Source organism: Plecotus auritus (genome assembly GCF_963455305.1).
Source record: "Plecotus auritus genome assembly, chromosome: 2".
Lineage (NCBI taxonomy): Eukaryota > Metazoa > Chordata > Mammalia > Chiroptera > Vespertilionidae > Plecotus > Plecotus auritus.
The window spans coordinates 90439403-90455685 of record NC_137771.1 but is presented as its reverse complement, the minus strand read 5'-3'; positions in this window follow the sequence as shown (position 1 = coordinate 90455685).

The following is a 16283-nucleotide window of genomic DNA, read 5'->3' as shown; positions in this document are numbered from 1 at the left end:
GAAGGTCCGGCTGGACGCTCTGATGCTGCAACCCAAGGGTAGCTTCTTTCTCAGGTGTCTTAAATCTTTCATCTGATTGAATCAGTTTATACAGATGATCAAGGACAATCTCTTTTACATAAAATCCACTAATTGTAGACGTTAATTACATCTATAAAATAGCTTCACAGCAACACCTAGATCAGTGTTTGATTGAATAAATAAGTGGAGACTATAGCTTAGTCAAGTTGACGCATAAAAGTGATGTGTAAAAGTAACAAGGACTATGGAATAGAGTGAATAAATTGTGCATTTAGGAGAGATGTCGATTTTTGAGAGCCAGAAACAGACCGTGAAAGACAGAATTCTAAATATGGCTCCTAAAAGTCCAATCCCCTGGTTATTCACAATTAAACACAAATCCAGGTACTATTGTGAAGAGATTATGCAGATTATAACTGAAAGTCTAAATTATTTGACCTTCAGGTAAATATATTATCCTGGTAAACCTGAGTGAACCAAGGAAGACCTTTAAAATTGATGTGTTTTTAGGGCTGTTGGTAGAAAGGAAAGTCAATGTGATTTGAAGCACATGAAAGTTTCAACAAACCATCGCTGATTGTGAAGAAGAGTCACATTCAAGGACTAAAGGGAGGCTTCCAGAAGCTGACAGCAGCCCCTGGCTGACAGAAAACAAAGAATGGGCAGCAACTATAGAGCACTGAATTCTGCCAGCAAGCTCAAGAGTTTGGGAGCAGATTCTTCCCCAAAGTTTCCAGAGAAAGGGGCCAGATTAAACAATGCCTTGATTTCTATAGCTAATCCAAGTAACTATGCCTGGATTTCTGACAAACAGATGTGTGAGAATACTAGTATAAATGGGTACTGTTTTAAGCTGCTAAATTTGTGATAATTTGTGGCACAGCAATAGCAAACTACTACACATGGAATATAGCACCAGGTCAGGAGCTGAAATGAAGTGTGAGATGTTGGCCAGAGATTGGATCACTTAAGGAGCTGCATGATCTTTTCAAGGATTTGTGGATATCTGTGACAAAGCCACAAAAGAACCATACCATAAAAGAGCCAGCCTGTGAACATTGCCACACATACTAATAGGGCACAAATACTGTATTATAAACATGGAACAGTAAAATGTTTTTTACCTTCTCCCTCTGACTTCCCTCATCTTGGAAGAGAATGGAAGAGAAGTGGAATGAATAAATGAAGAAATTGTGAAAGAATATAGCCATCTCCTTTCCTTTCACTAAGTTAGAGGGGTTCACAGGTCTAATTTGAGTAACATTTAGAAGTTTTCAATGGGATGAGAAAGTGAAGACAGATTACATTCCAACCAGATACACATTTTAAGCTGACAATTACTGTTCTAGTGCCTGAAAGGGCGAGGGTTAGTTACCAACAGTACCCTGGACATAAATAGGAAGTGAGAAAGGGAAATCTGATGCAGAGGAGTGAAAGGGCAGTTTCATAAGAAACATAATGATCTTTAATAAACTCACTGTATCACATAAATTCCACTAAAAAAGTTATTACTGTTCAGATGGGAAAGGGGAGAGCTGAAAACAGGTAGAACTAAAATACCTGTATACCCTCCTCCCAGGGACTGTACCTTTGTTTCCACAAATCTTGTCTATAACTTTGTAAATAGTCTCTTTTTCCCCATCTGTTTTGTTTGTCTTTATTGCTCACAAGCTAAAACTATTTTTTACATTTTGGTTGTTTTTCTTTTTTTTTTTAAATTTCTCCTCAAACCCCTCCCCACTTTGGCAACCATAAGCTTGTTCTCTATATCTGTGGATCTGTTTCTGTTTTGTAGTCTATTGAAAGCTCCTCAGTTAGTATAGTGAACCTTCTCTTTACAGCCAGGAGTCAAGTTATCCCCACAGAAGAAATCAGGTATGTAGTAATATTTACAGTAGAACAAAATAAGCTTTTAGACAAAAAGACTTATTATAAATACTATACACTGAATGGCCAGATTATTATGCATTCAGAGATCATAATAATCTGGCCACTCAGTGTATATATCTATATATAGATCCAACATTTAAAGAATAAAGTTAAAAATTCAAAATGATGGTGAAATATTTCAATATACTTTTCTCTATCAAGATGTCTACTAGAAAATAATCATTAAAAAATGATGATTATAACAGCACAACTAGCAAGCTTCACCTAATGAACATAGATAATACCCAGGGCCAACTATGTAGAGTTCATATTATTATGAAATATTTTGGATATCCAGAACATATAAGGAATATTTAAATTATTGACATGTATCTAGCACATTTCAAGAAACAATTCTCTATGAGTCTATGTTTTTCTGCCTCTGTTCTACACTAAATGAACAGCCATCTCTTGAAAGGTAGAGATGGTATCTCCCTCTGAAGCAGAGGGTAGGCATTGAATCTATAAATTGCTTTGGGTAGTATGGACATTTTAATGATGTTGATTCTACCAATCCATGAACATGGTATGTTCTTCCATTTGTTTATGTCTTCCTCTATCTCTTTTGTCAATGTCCTGTAGTTTTCTGAGTACAGGTCTTTTACCTCCTTGGTTAAGTTTATTCCTAGGTATCTTATTTTTTTTTTGGTGCAATGGTAAATGGGATCTTTTTTTTAGTTTCTCTTTCTGTGTGTTCATTATTGGTGTATAAAAAAAGCCATAGATTTCTTGGTGTCAATTTTGTATCCTGCTACATTGCTAAATTTAGTTTTTTGATGGAGTCTTTAGGGTTTTCTATGTACAATATCATGTCATCTGCAAATAATGACAGTTTTATTTCTTCTTTTCCAATTTGAATGCCTTTTATTTTTTCTTCTTGTCTGATTGCAATGGCTAGTACTTCCAGTACTATGTCAAACAGGAGTGGTGAAAGTGGGCATCCCTGTCTTGTTCCTGTTCTTAGGGGAAATGGTTTTAGTTTTTGCCCATTGAGTATGATGTTGGCTGTAGTTTTGTCATATAAGGCTTTTATTAGGTGAGGTATGATCCCTCTATTCCCACTTTGCTGAGAATTTTTTATCAAGAAAGGGGGTTGGATTTTGTCAAATGCCTTTTCTGCATCAATTGATATGAGTATGTGATTTTTGTCTCTCAATTTGTTTTGCGGATATTGTACCATCCTTGCATCCCCGGAATAAATCCCACTTGGTCATGGTGTATGATCTTTCTAATGTAATGCTGGATCCGATTTGCTAGAATTTTTGTAGAGGATTTTAGCATCTATGTTCATCAAGGATATTGGCCTGTAGTTCTCTTTCTTTGTGGTGTCTTGATCTGGTTTTGGAATTAAGGTAATGCTAGCTTTCCCCTACTACCTTTTGACAGCCATGACATGAAAATATGGGGAAGACTTGACCAATGATTCTGTGGTCTGTGACCAAAGGTGGAGCGATAGCTGAGGACCAGTCACAAGGGCCATGGTTTACTGCAGCTGTGCTGCTGTCCCAGTCAATGTCTTCCAGGCCTGGACACAGCCTGTCCTGTAGTGAAAGGTTTCATAAACTGCTTATACCAACTCAGCTGTCCAGCTTCCAGAGTGCTGCCTGTTTTGTCCATTTCAATTCTGTGAGTCCCTGTATTGTCCTGTATAAGAGCTATAGCTTTTCTTTTCTATCTCTCTCCCTGTTTTTTATACCCAAGAATATCAAAGGCTTTGGACATGAGCTCACATTTCACCTCCTCCAGTTTCCAGAGATGTGGCCTTAAACAAATTACAGACTCTAGGCCTCAATTCCTTTCCCTGCAAAATAAGGTCATTCATATCTCTTGTGAGAATGAAATAAAGTAAACAAAGTGTTTACCTCAGGAACTGGAACATGAGCAGTACATTCTGAAGGTAGGTACGATTGCTGCTCTTGTTAACGCTCTTTTAAATTAAGTTTACCAGGAGTCAGGTCAGTTGAGACTTTTCCAGGAAACACATTTTCTCTGGAGCTGTTGTTAATGCAATTAAAGATGAGTAAGTAGAAGGATATTTTAAAAAATAACTTTATATATATGTGTGTGTGTGTGTGTGTGAGTGTGTGTGTGTAATTTTAGAACTCAGATGGTTTTTAAGAGTTGTGTAGATTTTTCTGTCTTGGAAAGCATAAAAACATTTCTTTTTTAAATGAACCCTTAGAGCATGCTGCAACTTGCTAGGGTTCTAATGATGAGCCACACCCTATTGACTATTTCCTTTTGTGCTCAATTGTCCTAATATTACATGAGCTCAGAGGGCAGCAATCTAATTTGTCTCAAATTTTCTCACAATGTGTGAAACAAATTCTTTTCAGATAGAGGAGTTCTCAAGCTTACAAGAATTGAGCTGTAGTCCCACTGCTCTCATTCTTCCCATTTAAAGATATTTCAAACAAGAATAAACACAGACAGTCTGAACTTTTGCCATTTTATTTCAGTGCTTCTGAATCTATTTTAATCAAATCTTTCAAAATGATGTCTCATAAAACTTGGCTTAATTACTAATGTCATATGAATCATAAAACTGAAAATAAATTCATGTTTTTGTCATGAATATTTCATTGGTAATAGACTATTGTCTATAATGTCTAAATTTGAGTATACAAGAATGCTGCTTTAATAAGTTTTTTGTCGTCCTCATGTTACAAGACTTAAAGTAGAAGAGCTTATGTTCAGTTAGAAAATCCCTACAGATGTGAAACATTGTAGTGGGAACAGGGGTTACAAAAAAAAAGAAAGAAAGAAAGAAAACCCTTACAGATCAATGCATCATGTCAAAGACTTTTGGGAGGCTCAACAAAGGAACTCAAAATCAACTTCAGGATAATCTAAAGTTACTTTTAACAGTATACATTGTTCAGTTGTGTACTCTACAATGTAAGTTTTCATCAACTTCCTTTGACACTAATACATTTAAAATTCATGTGGATAGTCATAAACACAGACTCAATGAGGAAATATAAAATGCTCTTTATTTTTAATACAATATAAATTAGATTAGTTAATTAAATTATAGATTTTTTGAAGTGGTGTGGAGTTTGTTAAAAAAGCAAATAAAAACATTTAATAGATCATAGAGATATTTGTTACTTAAAAATAGACATATCTCAGAAGATATGTGTTAAATCATTGGTTGGTGGTGAGGGATGGAGGGGAAGGCATTGACTTATAATTACATTTGAGTGTTTATCTGACCTACTTCTAAGTACACCATATTCCTCTCCAAGCATTTATGAGATCCACTGGGAAACAAAGAAATACAATTCTAGTTAGCTTATTTACTTTTTGACAGCTTTAAAAACTTTATTTGAAACTTCCATCATGGAACACCCATTATTTGATTAGGAATGCATTAGCTGAGCAAACATTTCTGTAAAAATAAATATAAATCTGATTGCATTTGGTGGGTTTAAAAAAGCACTCAAATTCTTAGACTAAAACCTAATGTTTGCTTTTCTTTTTGTTTCTTTTTCTAGTATCAGTACCCTAAGCACACTTGACTTGTATCTAGGATTTATATTGAGGTAGGAATTTCAATTTAATTCAGAAACCTCATAAATACCTTAGTGGAACAAGATATTTAATATTCTCCTCAAAGTTTTATTTTTTTCTTTACATGGAAAAATAAATTTGTTTTCCACTATCTGAATGATACACCCTGGACGTTTTGTCTAAAGTGTGGGTGGATTTATACTGACCCAGAAGCATTAAATCATTTATTTTTTGCATTAAATGTATTTACTTTTTTGTCTACAATGTTTCAGGTAGTATTTTAGTTACTAGTGGCACAAATAATAAGACAAAATCTTGCCCTCCAGAATGTCAAAATCTAGAGAAAGAAAAGAACTGTTCTATCAAAAACAAAAAAGCCTTTTAGGCTTGGTATGATGTGTGCAAAATGCTATAGAAACACAGATAAAAAAATGATTATAATTGTCTGAGGGTAGTAACAGAGAGTAGTACTTAATCTGAGCTTTCAATGATGAGTATAAATTTGTCAGTTAATCTGAAAACACACACTCACACACACACAATAGAGCATCATGCCTTTCAGAAAATCAAGCAATTCATTCTTAAGTAATAAGGAGAGAAATAGAGACAGAGCATAACTTCCTGAGGTTTTGTGAAAGAACTGGATCATAATATTTTGAGAAATTCAAGTTACACAAGAATGTTATACCCTTAAGAATTGTAATAGACCACAGAGAAAACAACTGAAGGGGTATTTAAAAATGGGGCCCTCTCCTAATTTAAAAAAGAAATCAGAAATACCTGAAAAAAGAAGTAGCACTGAAATTAGAGAAATGGGAAGAGAAAAGAAAGATGTTTAGATGCTTACTTAGATTAAGTTTCTTCATCAAATTATATATATATACACATATACACACACACACACGTGTGTGTGTGTGTGTGTGTCAGGTTCAAGATGATGACATAGGAAGACCATGAACACACCTCCTCCCACAAACACACTGAATGTACTTCCACTTATAGAGCAATTCTTCTGGAAGAATAACTGAGGGCTGATTGAATAGCTCTGCACAACAAATGAGAGGGGGGCCACATAAAAAGGGTATAAGAGAAGAAGATGTAACAACCACAGGAATCCTTCTCCAGCCTGCAGTAGGGAGGGTATTACTGAGGAGCTTAAGAGCAGACTTTCCTGCCCTGGTTTAAGACAGAGATAAAACATCAATATAAAAGGCAGCTAAACTATATCTAAAAGAAATATACTTACTACCTCCAGGGTATCTGCCAAAATGGTAGGGATCTGCAGGAACTCTGCAAGATCAGCTCTGATGGCAAGTGCCATTGTTTGCATTCTGCTACCACCTACACTGCTTAGGCAGCAGCTCTGTCCAAGTAGTCTAGCCAGCCTGCAAGGCTGCCACAGCACACCCTGGGTCCCCTAGGCCAGCATCCACTCCCATTCAGGCCAGCTGGTCCACCAGGCACCCATAGAGCTGTGCCCTGGGACACCTGGGTCTGTGCCCACTCTAGACCTGGCCAGCTGACCTGCCAGGACATCCTTGGCACCATATGCAGCTGCTTTGTCTCCAGCCAGCTTGCCAAAGCCATTCAGCATATGTTGTCTACACAGAGGTTGCTCGTACACTAGGCCACTTCTTCAAGATCAGGAGAGGTAGCTGTTCTTCTAGTTCATAAACAAACACAGAAAGTCAAACAAAATGAAGATATAAATAACTATGTTCCAAATGAAAAAAATAATAAAAAATCCCAGACAAAACACTAATGAAATAAAGATACTTAATTTGTCTGACAAAGAATTCAAAATAATGGCATAAGAATGTTCACCAAAATTGACAGAATAGAGGAACACAGTGAGAACTTTAACAAAGAGTTAGAAAATATAAAAAAGAACCAGAATTGAAAAATACACTAATTGAAATTAAAAAAAAAAACAACTAGAGGAAATTAAAAGCACATTAGATGATAAAGAAAAACAAATTAACAACCTTGAAAAGGAATAGTGGATATCACCCAATCAGTGCAGCAAAAAGAAAAAAAGAATTAATAAAAAGAAAAAAAAAAGGATATGATAGTTTCAGGGATCTGTGGGAAAAATCAAGGTCCAGGAAGCACAGAGATTTGCAAACAAAATGAACCTCAAAAGATCCACACCAAAATAAATTAAATTATAACTAAAATGAAGGAATCATGCCCCCTGATTTCAAACTATACAATAAAGTTAGAGTAATCAAAACAGTATGCTACCTATATAAAAACAGATACATAGATCAATGGAATAAAATAGAAACCTCAGAGATAAACTCACACTTATTATATCCAATTAATTTATGACAAAGAAGGCAAGAATATACCATGAGAAAATGACAGTCTCTTCAATAAATGCTGTAGGGAAAACTGGGCAGATATATGCAAAAAGAAAGAAAGAAAGAAAGAAACTGGGCCACTTTTTACACCCATAAAACTCCCAGAAGAAAACATAGGCAGTAAATTCTTTGACATCAGTCTTAGCAATATTTTTTTTTTAGTATGTCTCCCAGGAAAAGGGCAACAGAAGCAAAAATTAACAAGTTGCACCATATCAAATGAAAAAAAAAATTGTACATTGAGTGAAACCATCAACCAAAGGAAAAGACAATCTACTGAATAGAAGAAGATATTTGCAAATGATGTATCTGATAAGACATAAATATCCAAATTATAAAAAAATCTCACACCTTGCCTGGCCAGTGTGGCTCAGTGGTTGAGTGTCGACCTATGAACCAGGAGGTCACAGTTCGATTCCTGGTCAGGGCACATGCCCGGGGTTGTAGGCTCAACCCACAGTAGGGGGCGTGCAGGAGACAGCCAATCAATGATTCTCTCTCATCATTGATGTTTCTCTCTCTCTCTCTCTCTCTCTCTCTCTCTCTCTCTCTCTCTCTCTCCCTCCCCCGTCCTTTCTGAAATCAATACAAATATATATATATATATAAAAAAATCTCGCACCTCCTTAATGAAAAGTGCAATACCGCTTACTGATACCAACCTCTCCACCATTTTTCTCTACAGCATATTCACATTCTAACATATATTTATTTATTGATTAAAATTTTCATACTATGGTGTAAAACTGTATGAAGATAAACATTTTTCATGTATTTTTAGTATGGTTTTATTTTTAACTGATACATTTTTAGGGCATAAAACAGTGCTAGCACCGACTAGCTACTCAATCAACATATGTTGATTGATGAAATTAAGAATTCACTATGTAAGTCTGAATAACCAATTGCATAAATTTAAAGACACCAGTAGTAGTGAATTGGAAGGTAGGTTAACAGAAAATATTCAACCTGAATCAGAAAGAAAAAAATGTGAAAATTAATAAAAGAGAATTAGAGGCATGTGAGAAATGACAACTAACATGCATGTAAAATGGGGCAGGGAGCAATATTTGAACATATAATGGCCAAAATATCCTAAAAGTAATAAAAATTATCAACTCACAAATTTAATATGCTTTGAAAAGCATAAGCAGATAGAAAGACAAACAACTAAGCTTATCTTTGAAAAACTGGTAAAATCAAATAAAAAGAAAGTTTTAACAGCTGTTAAAAGCAATAAATTTTATTATTGATAAAGAAGAATATTTTGTAATGATAGAGGAGTAAATTCATCAGGAAGACATTAAAAATTCTAAATTTGTGTGTAATCAAAAATATAACTTACAAATTTATAAAGCAAAAGAAAATTATAGAACTAAATTATAAAAGTTATAGAAAAAAAGAGAAAGAAATAAAATCACAAAAAGCAAGGTGCTTTTTACATAACTTTTTCATAGCAAATACATAAAGGACATAAAAATTTAGTACAGAAATAGAACTTATAACAACATTGTATTTCGTTATTTGAGGCTGCATATAAGTCACCAGATTTAGTGTTAACCTATGCAATTTATTATTTGAAAATGTCTGTAAGTCAAGTACTGGCGCAGTTTTCTGGGGTAGTTCTGCCTCAGAGTCTCATGTGAAAGCTGCAGCCACGGTATTGCTGGAGCAGCAGTCTCACCTCAAGACTTGACTGGATATGCTTCCAAGACCACACATTTCTTAGCACAGTTTTGTTGCTTGCAGCCATTTGTACCAAGGACCCCTGCTGCTTGCCATCTGCTGGCTAGAGGTCACCATCATTTTGTAGCTGGTTGTTAGCCTTAGTCACATGGGGTCCTGTCATGGTGCTGCTTTATCAAAACCAGTAAGGGAAGGTCTCCTAGCAAGACTGATGGCACAATTTGATGCATCTTATTCTAAGGGCTAGATAGAAACAAGTCACAGGACCTAGCGACCACTAGGGGAGGGAATGACATAAGAGTTTGATTTTCCAGAGGCTAGGATAATTGTAGGTCATCTTAGAGTATGTTATTCACAAACACAAATAACTAACTGATCTAATTGACATCAGAACACTTCACTCAACGACAATAGAAGGCACAAGGAATGTTCACCAAAATTGACCACATATTGGATTAAAAAGAAACATCGATCAGACCATCAAACCTAGGAGGGAAGGTAGGAGAGGGTGGGGGTAAGGGGGAGAGATCAACCAAAGGACTTGTATGTATGCATATGGGCCTAACCAATGGACACAGACAACAGGGGGGTGAGGGCATGAGTGAAGGGGGTTGGGGGGTAATGGGGGAATAAGGATACATATGTAACACCTTAATCAATAAAGAAATTTTAAAAAAAGAAAAAAAAAGCAAACCTCAACACATTTCAAAGGTTTTGAGGACATTCAAAAAACATTCTTTGACCATAGTGAAATTAAGTTAGAAATCAATAAGAAAGAGAAAACTAGAAATTCCCCCCAACTGTTTGGAAGTTAAGCAATGTTCTTCTAAATAATACATGGATTTTTTAAAAAATAGAAATTGGAAAACATTTTAACTCAATGACAAGGAAAATATAAAATATCAAACCTTGGGGAATACAACTAACAATACTTAAAAGGAAATTTATAGCCTTGAATTCATATTTTAAAAAAGGTTAAAAATAAATGCCCCAATCTTCCTTCTCAAGTAAATAGATAGAAAAAGAACACATACAAACCGAAAGACTGTAAAGTAAGATAATAAAAAATGAATTTTAAAATAAATGTTCAATAGAGAAAGTGCAAAAAGGTGATCATCCACTTCATTACTCATCAGGAGAATATAATGCACATGCACACTCTGTAAGGCACCACCACGCAGATGACTGATGTGAAAATGACAATGCAGTGTTGATGGGAGTAAAAATTCTACAATCACATTGGGTCATTTGTTGATAATATTTACTAAAATTGCGTACCCTATGTTCCAGCAATTCCATTCCTAAGTATGTAGTCAGCAGAGATATGTGCATATGTTCGCTAAAAAAATTATAAGCACGTCCTACCAGCACTCTTGAAGTAACCAACATTTAAATAGCTTAAATGCCCTTTAACAATTGATGAATAAATAAATTATTGCTTTGGTCCAAAAGCCTGTGTTTACCCCAAAATTTACATGTTGTAATCCTAATGCCCAATGTGATGGTGTTAGGATGTGGGACATTTGGGAAGTATTTATGTCATGGGGGTGAAGCACTCATGAGTGAGACTTGTGGTCCTGTGTAAGAGGCCCCAGAGAGCTCCCTATCCCCTTCAGTAATATGAGATTACAAAATGTCTGAGACCTGGAATAGAGCCCTCACCTACCTGACCATGCTGGGAGCTATAGCAGCAGTTTGCTATGGCAGCTTGAACAGACTAAGAAAATATGATACATTAAAACATACAGCAATGAGAATGAATACACTAATGCTACACAGAATAGCATGGATGAATCTCATAAACATTGTGTTGAGCAAAAGGAGACACATATCTAAAGAATACATACTCCATGTAACTTTAAAAAATCTATATAATTTTATAATATGTAATAAACATTACAAATAAATATATTAATTTAAAATAAAAAAACAGGCATAACTACAGTCATACCTTGGAGAGGTTGCAGATTCAGTTCCAGACCACTGCAATGAAACACATATCACAATAAAATGAGCCTCACAATTTTTTTGGTTTTCCAGTGCATATAAAAATGGGGAACACATATAATATTGTCAACAATAAAAAAAAGTTATGCTTACACTGTATTGTAGTCTATTAGTGTATATAGCATTATGTCTAGATAAAATGTACAGACCTTAATTTAAAAATACGTTATTGCTAAGAAATGCTAACCATCATCTGAGCTTCAGCAAGTTGTAATCATTTTGCTGGTGGAAAGTCTTGCCACGATGGGTGTTGAGGGTTGGTGACTGATGGTGATGGTGGTTGCTGATGGATGGGGTGGCAATTTTTAAAAATAAGACAACAATGAGGTTTGCTACAAAAATTCACTCTTACTTTTACAAACAATTTTTTTAAAGATCACTGATCACAGATCACCAAACAAATATAATAATAAAACAGTTTTAAATATTGTGAGAATTACCAAAATGTGATACAGAGACAAAGTGAACAAATGCTATTGAAAAAGAATGCTGAAAGAGTTGCTCAACACAGCTGCCACAAACTTTTAATTTGTAAACAAATCATATCTGTGAAGCATAATGAAAGGAAGTATACTAGAGAGTATGGTGGCAACTCTTCCTTTGGGGATGGGGTGATAGTTACTGGTCTTGTCACAGTGGGAAACTATTTATGGGGCAGTTTCTTGTGGGTGATATATACGAAGGAGAACTTTACTCACTTAATAAAATTCCATTTATCTATATACACCTAATGTTTGAACTTCCCATATTTATGTAATATTTCAATTAAAATTTAGGTAAAATTTTAACATACAATAAAAATTCTATTTATTATGATAAAAAAAATGTACTAATAGAAACAGCAAACTCTGCAAAATACTTGTAACTTAAAAATACACTAGAATGCAGGTATCCCCACACTCTGGAAGTTTGAGTTTCACCATTTCACCTTTAGGAAAGACCTACAATATTATGGTAATGGCTTTTTTCATAAAAGCAAGACTCCTCTTCAGATTTCCTTCTGTTAGGGGAAGCAGGAACTAAAGTATGTCTTTCCTAAAAGTGAAGTTGCTTAGCACAAGCTTTTGGAAAGTGGGGTATACTTTTCACTTTACTGTTATTTCAGCTTATGAAAAGTGTCATAGGAATATTCTACTTTTAAACAACAGGGGACACCTGCATTATTTATTATTTTCTTAATTATTATAGGACCAACTATACTTTATTATAAAAATATTAGTAAGATATGGTAAACAAAGAATATGAACAATTTTTCACAGAAGAAAATACAAGTAGATTCTTAAACATTTTAATGAGTACTTAAACATTTTAATGGGTACTCCTATATAATAAAAGCCTAATATGCTAAGTGTCCGGTCTTACAGTCATCTGTTCAACCAATCAAAGCATAATATGCTAATGATATGCTAAGGCCGCTCAACCGCTCACTATAACATGCACTGACCACCAGGGGGTAGACGCTCCGACCAGTAGGTTAGCTTGCTGCTGGGGTCCGGCCAATCAGGACTGAGCGAGATGGGCCAGACATGCCCTGGAGCCCTCCCTCGGTCCCTCCCCGGCTAGCCAACCTCCCACATCCTTCCCCATCCCCGATCATGCACTGGTGGGGTCCGTTGGCCCTCTTGCAATCCGGGAGAGGTGCCTCCTGGTGATCAGTGCACATCATAGCAACTGGTTGACCAGTAACATGCTATACAGGCTATAGCCGGGAGTGGGTCCAACTGATCAGGACTGAGTGAGATGGGCTGGACATGTCCTGGATCTCTCCCTTGGTCCTTCCTTGGTTGGCCAACTTCCTTCGTTCCTCCCTGGCCTCGATCATGCACCAGTAGTGTCCCTCGGCCTGGCCTGTGCCCTCTCACAATCCAGGACCCCTCAAGGGATGTCAGAGAGCCAGTTTTGGCCCAATCCAGCAAGGGACCCCACTGGTACATGAATGCATGCACTGGGCCTCTAGTACAGTATAAGAGATAAAAAATGGTTCACCTGAATGGGGCACTTATAAATGGAGCTCGCAGACCTGGAAGTTGCCCTGGGTGGGTGAGTGAGTGAGTGAGTGGTGAGTGAATGTGAAGGCCTAGGACATTACTGTGTGCTTCTGTGGACTTTATAAACAGTGTCCCACAAGCCCTCCCTCTACTTCCTTCCAAAATGGTCAGAAATAGAACGTTGAAGCTATTAGTGACACTCCATGAGCACAGGTGTGGACTGCACTGACTGAAAGTACCCAGGAGAAACTGGCTGAGTAGGGCACAGATCACCATAATAGTGATTGTCAGGAGTGAGTGAAGGTGGCCTAAGGATCAGTAGGAATAAGGAACCAGGATGGAGACATAAAGGAACACAGGGGATTATCATGCCATGCATGTTGGAGCAGTGATCAGATTAAGGAACATTTTAGTATTCATAAAAGGGAGGGTATTTAATATGGAGAGTGTATAGAACTGAGGATTTAATAGTTAAACTTTGGGAATTTATTTTTGGTTCCATTAACTCTCTCTGGCATAAAGAGCTCTCCATGGCATTGAATTAATGGAAAAAAAGAAAATTTATCTATGCTTCACATCATTACAACCTGAAAATATTTCCAAAGTACAGGGATAGGCTGACTCCACCCTACTAAAGAAAGCTTTTACTAAAGTGGCAGTGGCACTTAATATTTATTAAGGTAGCTCTTCTGAGCCTGTGTCCTTACATAGGAGGACTGTAGGTCCTCAACCAAGAATCTATAGCACTGTACTCTGAAGACCATCAGGTAGAACTGGGAGGGCTAGAGCGCCCTCTGAATATGTACTGCTAGGAGGCCAGGCTCTTCTGTGCTAAAACTGCTGACCAATTGGGATATAATCTGTGCACTCAAAATTGAGGTGCTGTGAGAGGGAATCTATTGCCAAGGTCCATAGATATTGTTCCCATCAGAGAAAAAAATTGCTCCTAAACCTCACATCCTTCCATTTCTTACAGAAATTTGACTTTATTATAATCGTATGGGACCACTGTTGCATATGCAGTCTATTGTTGACTAAAAAATCATTATGTGGCATGTGAATGTATATGAAATGGCTTTTGCAAGTTTACTCATTGCAGCATTGTTTGTATGGCAAACTGGAAATGCTCTAAAGGACCATCAGAAGGGGGTGGTTAAATGATGTTATAGTTAATTTTATGTGTCAACTTGACTAAATTATGGTGGGTGCCAAATTGTTTGGTCAAATACTAGTCTAAATGTTGCTGTAAAAGTACTTTTTTAGGTGTGATTAACATTTAAATCAGTAGACTTTGAGTAAAGCAGATTGTCTTCTATAATATGGGTGGCCCTCATCCAATCAGTTGTAGGCCTTACGTAAAAAATCTAAATTCCTAAGAGGAAGAAATTATTCCTCTAGCCAGCTTTTGAACTAAAAATATCAACTTCTTTCTGGATTTCCAACTTCTCTCTCTTTCTCTCTCCCCTCTCTATCTCTATCTCTCTACCTCTCTCTTTATTACTGTCTCTATCTCCATCTTTTTCTATCTCTATGTCTATAAATCTTCCTATATTTCTGTCTACCTCTACATATTTCTAGCTCTATATCTATCTATATATATCTATATATCTATATATATATATATAGATATATAGATATATATATAGATATATCTACATCTGTATCATCTATGTCTATATCAATCTATCTATGTTCTCTGGAGAATCCTGACTAATAGAAATGAGTTACGGATGCATTGATTAAAACGATTACTCTTCTGTCATTATAATGACATAAACTAACTCAGGATGGCAAGATGAAAGATAAGGATGATAATCTATATGTACATCTAGATCTATATCCATATCCATATCTATATAGATATATAATATGCAGTGCAGGTCTTTATATATTGGATATGACATGATTGTAATGGGTAATTAGTAATTAGTTTTATACCAATATAGAAGATGTAGCTGCTAAGAATGGTTTGTCACAAAATGAGAAGTTCCTTGAGATACATAATTAATTGACAATAAAAATTGGATACTGAGAGGAGTAGGGAATGGGAGTCCAGGTAAATTAAGTAATAAAAAGAAAAGTGAAAACATGGAATCTTAGGGCCATTGTGATCTATTGGCTTGCTCTAAAGAAAGTCTCTCTGAAAGAAACAGTGGGAGCTAACAATGAAGAGGTCAAGCAAGGTCAGATGAGTAGGGCTTCAAATCTAGACATTAAAGTTGGGTTTTTGTGTATGTATGTGTTTGTTTGTTTTTAATGAAAATGGTCACTATCAATATTAAGCACTCATTAGGACTTACATCACCATAGACAATTGCTCCATGGTTTTATGTTGCAAAAGATTGATTATTTGGGGTGCTGAATGCAAATGCCAATAGAGATTGGCTGTGCTACATTTTTATTAGAATAGTCATTGTGTTGTTTTTGTTGTTATTGTACTTATAACAACAGGATTTGGGTGGTCTGTCACAAACCTATTTTTCTTATTTATTTTAGTTTTTCAGTAATATTCATATGACATAATAGCAGAAACAACTACATATTGTATATGTACCATATTTTCCTTTTAAAATTTGAAAAATTATGAATTCTGAAATTTCTTTCTAAGATATTCTATAAAATTGTGCACGTGAATAGACAGATATACAAAATTTCTAGATATAAAACAAGGTAGAACAGTGAATCCATTTGATAATAAAATTGGGCTCTGACAACTTCTCGGCAGGCTTGTGCAATGAACTAAATCTAATAAAATAAGGTTCAGCAGACGCACATG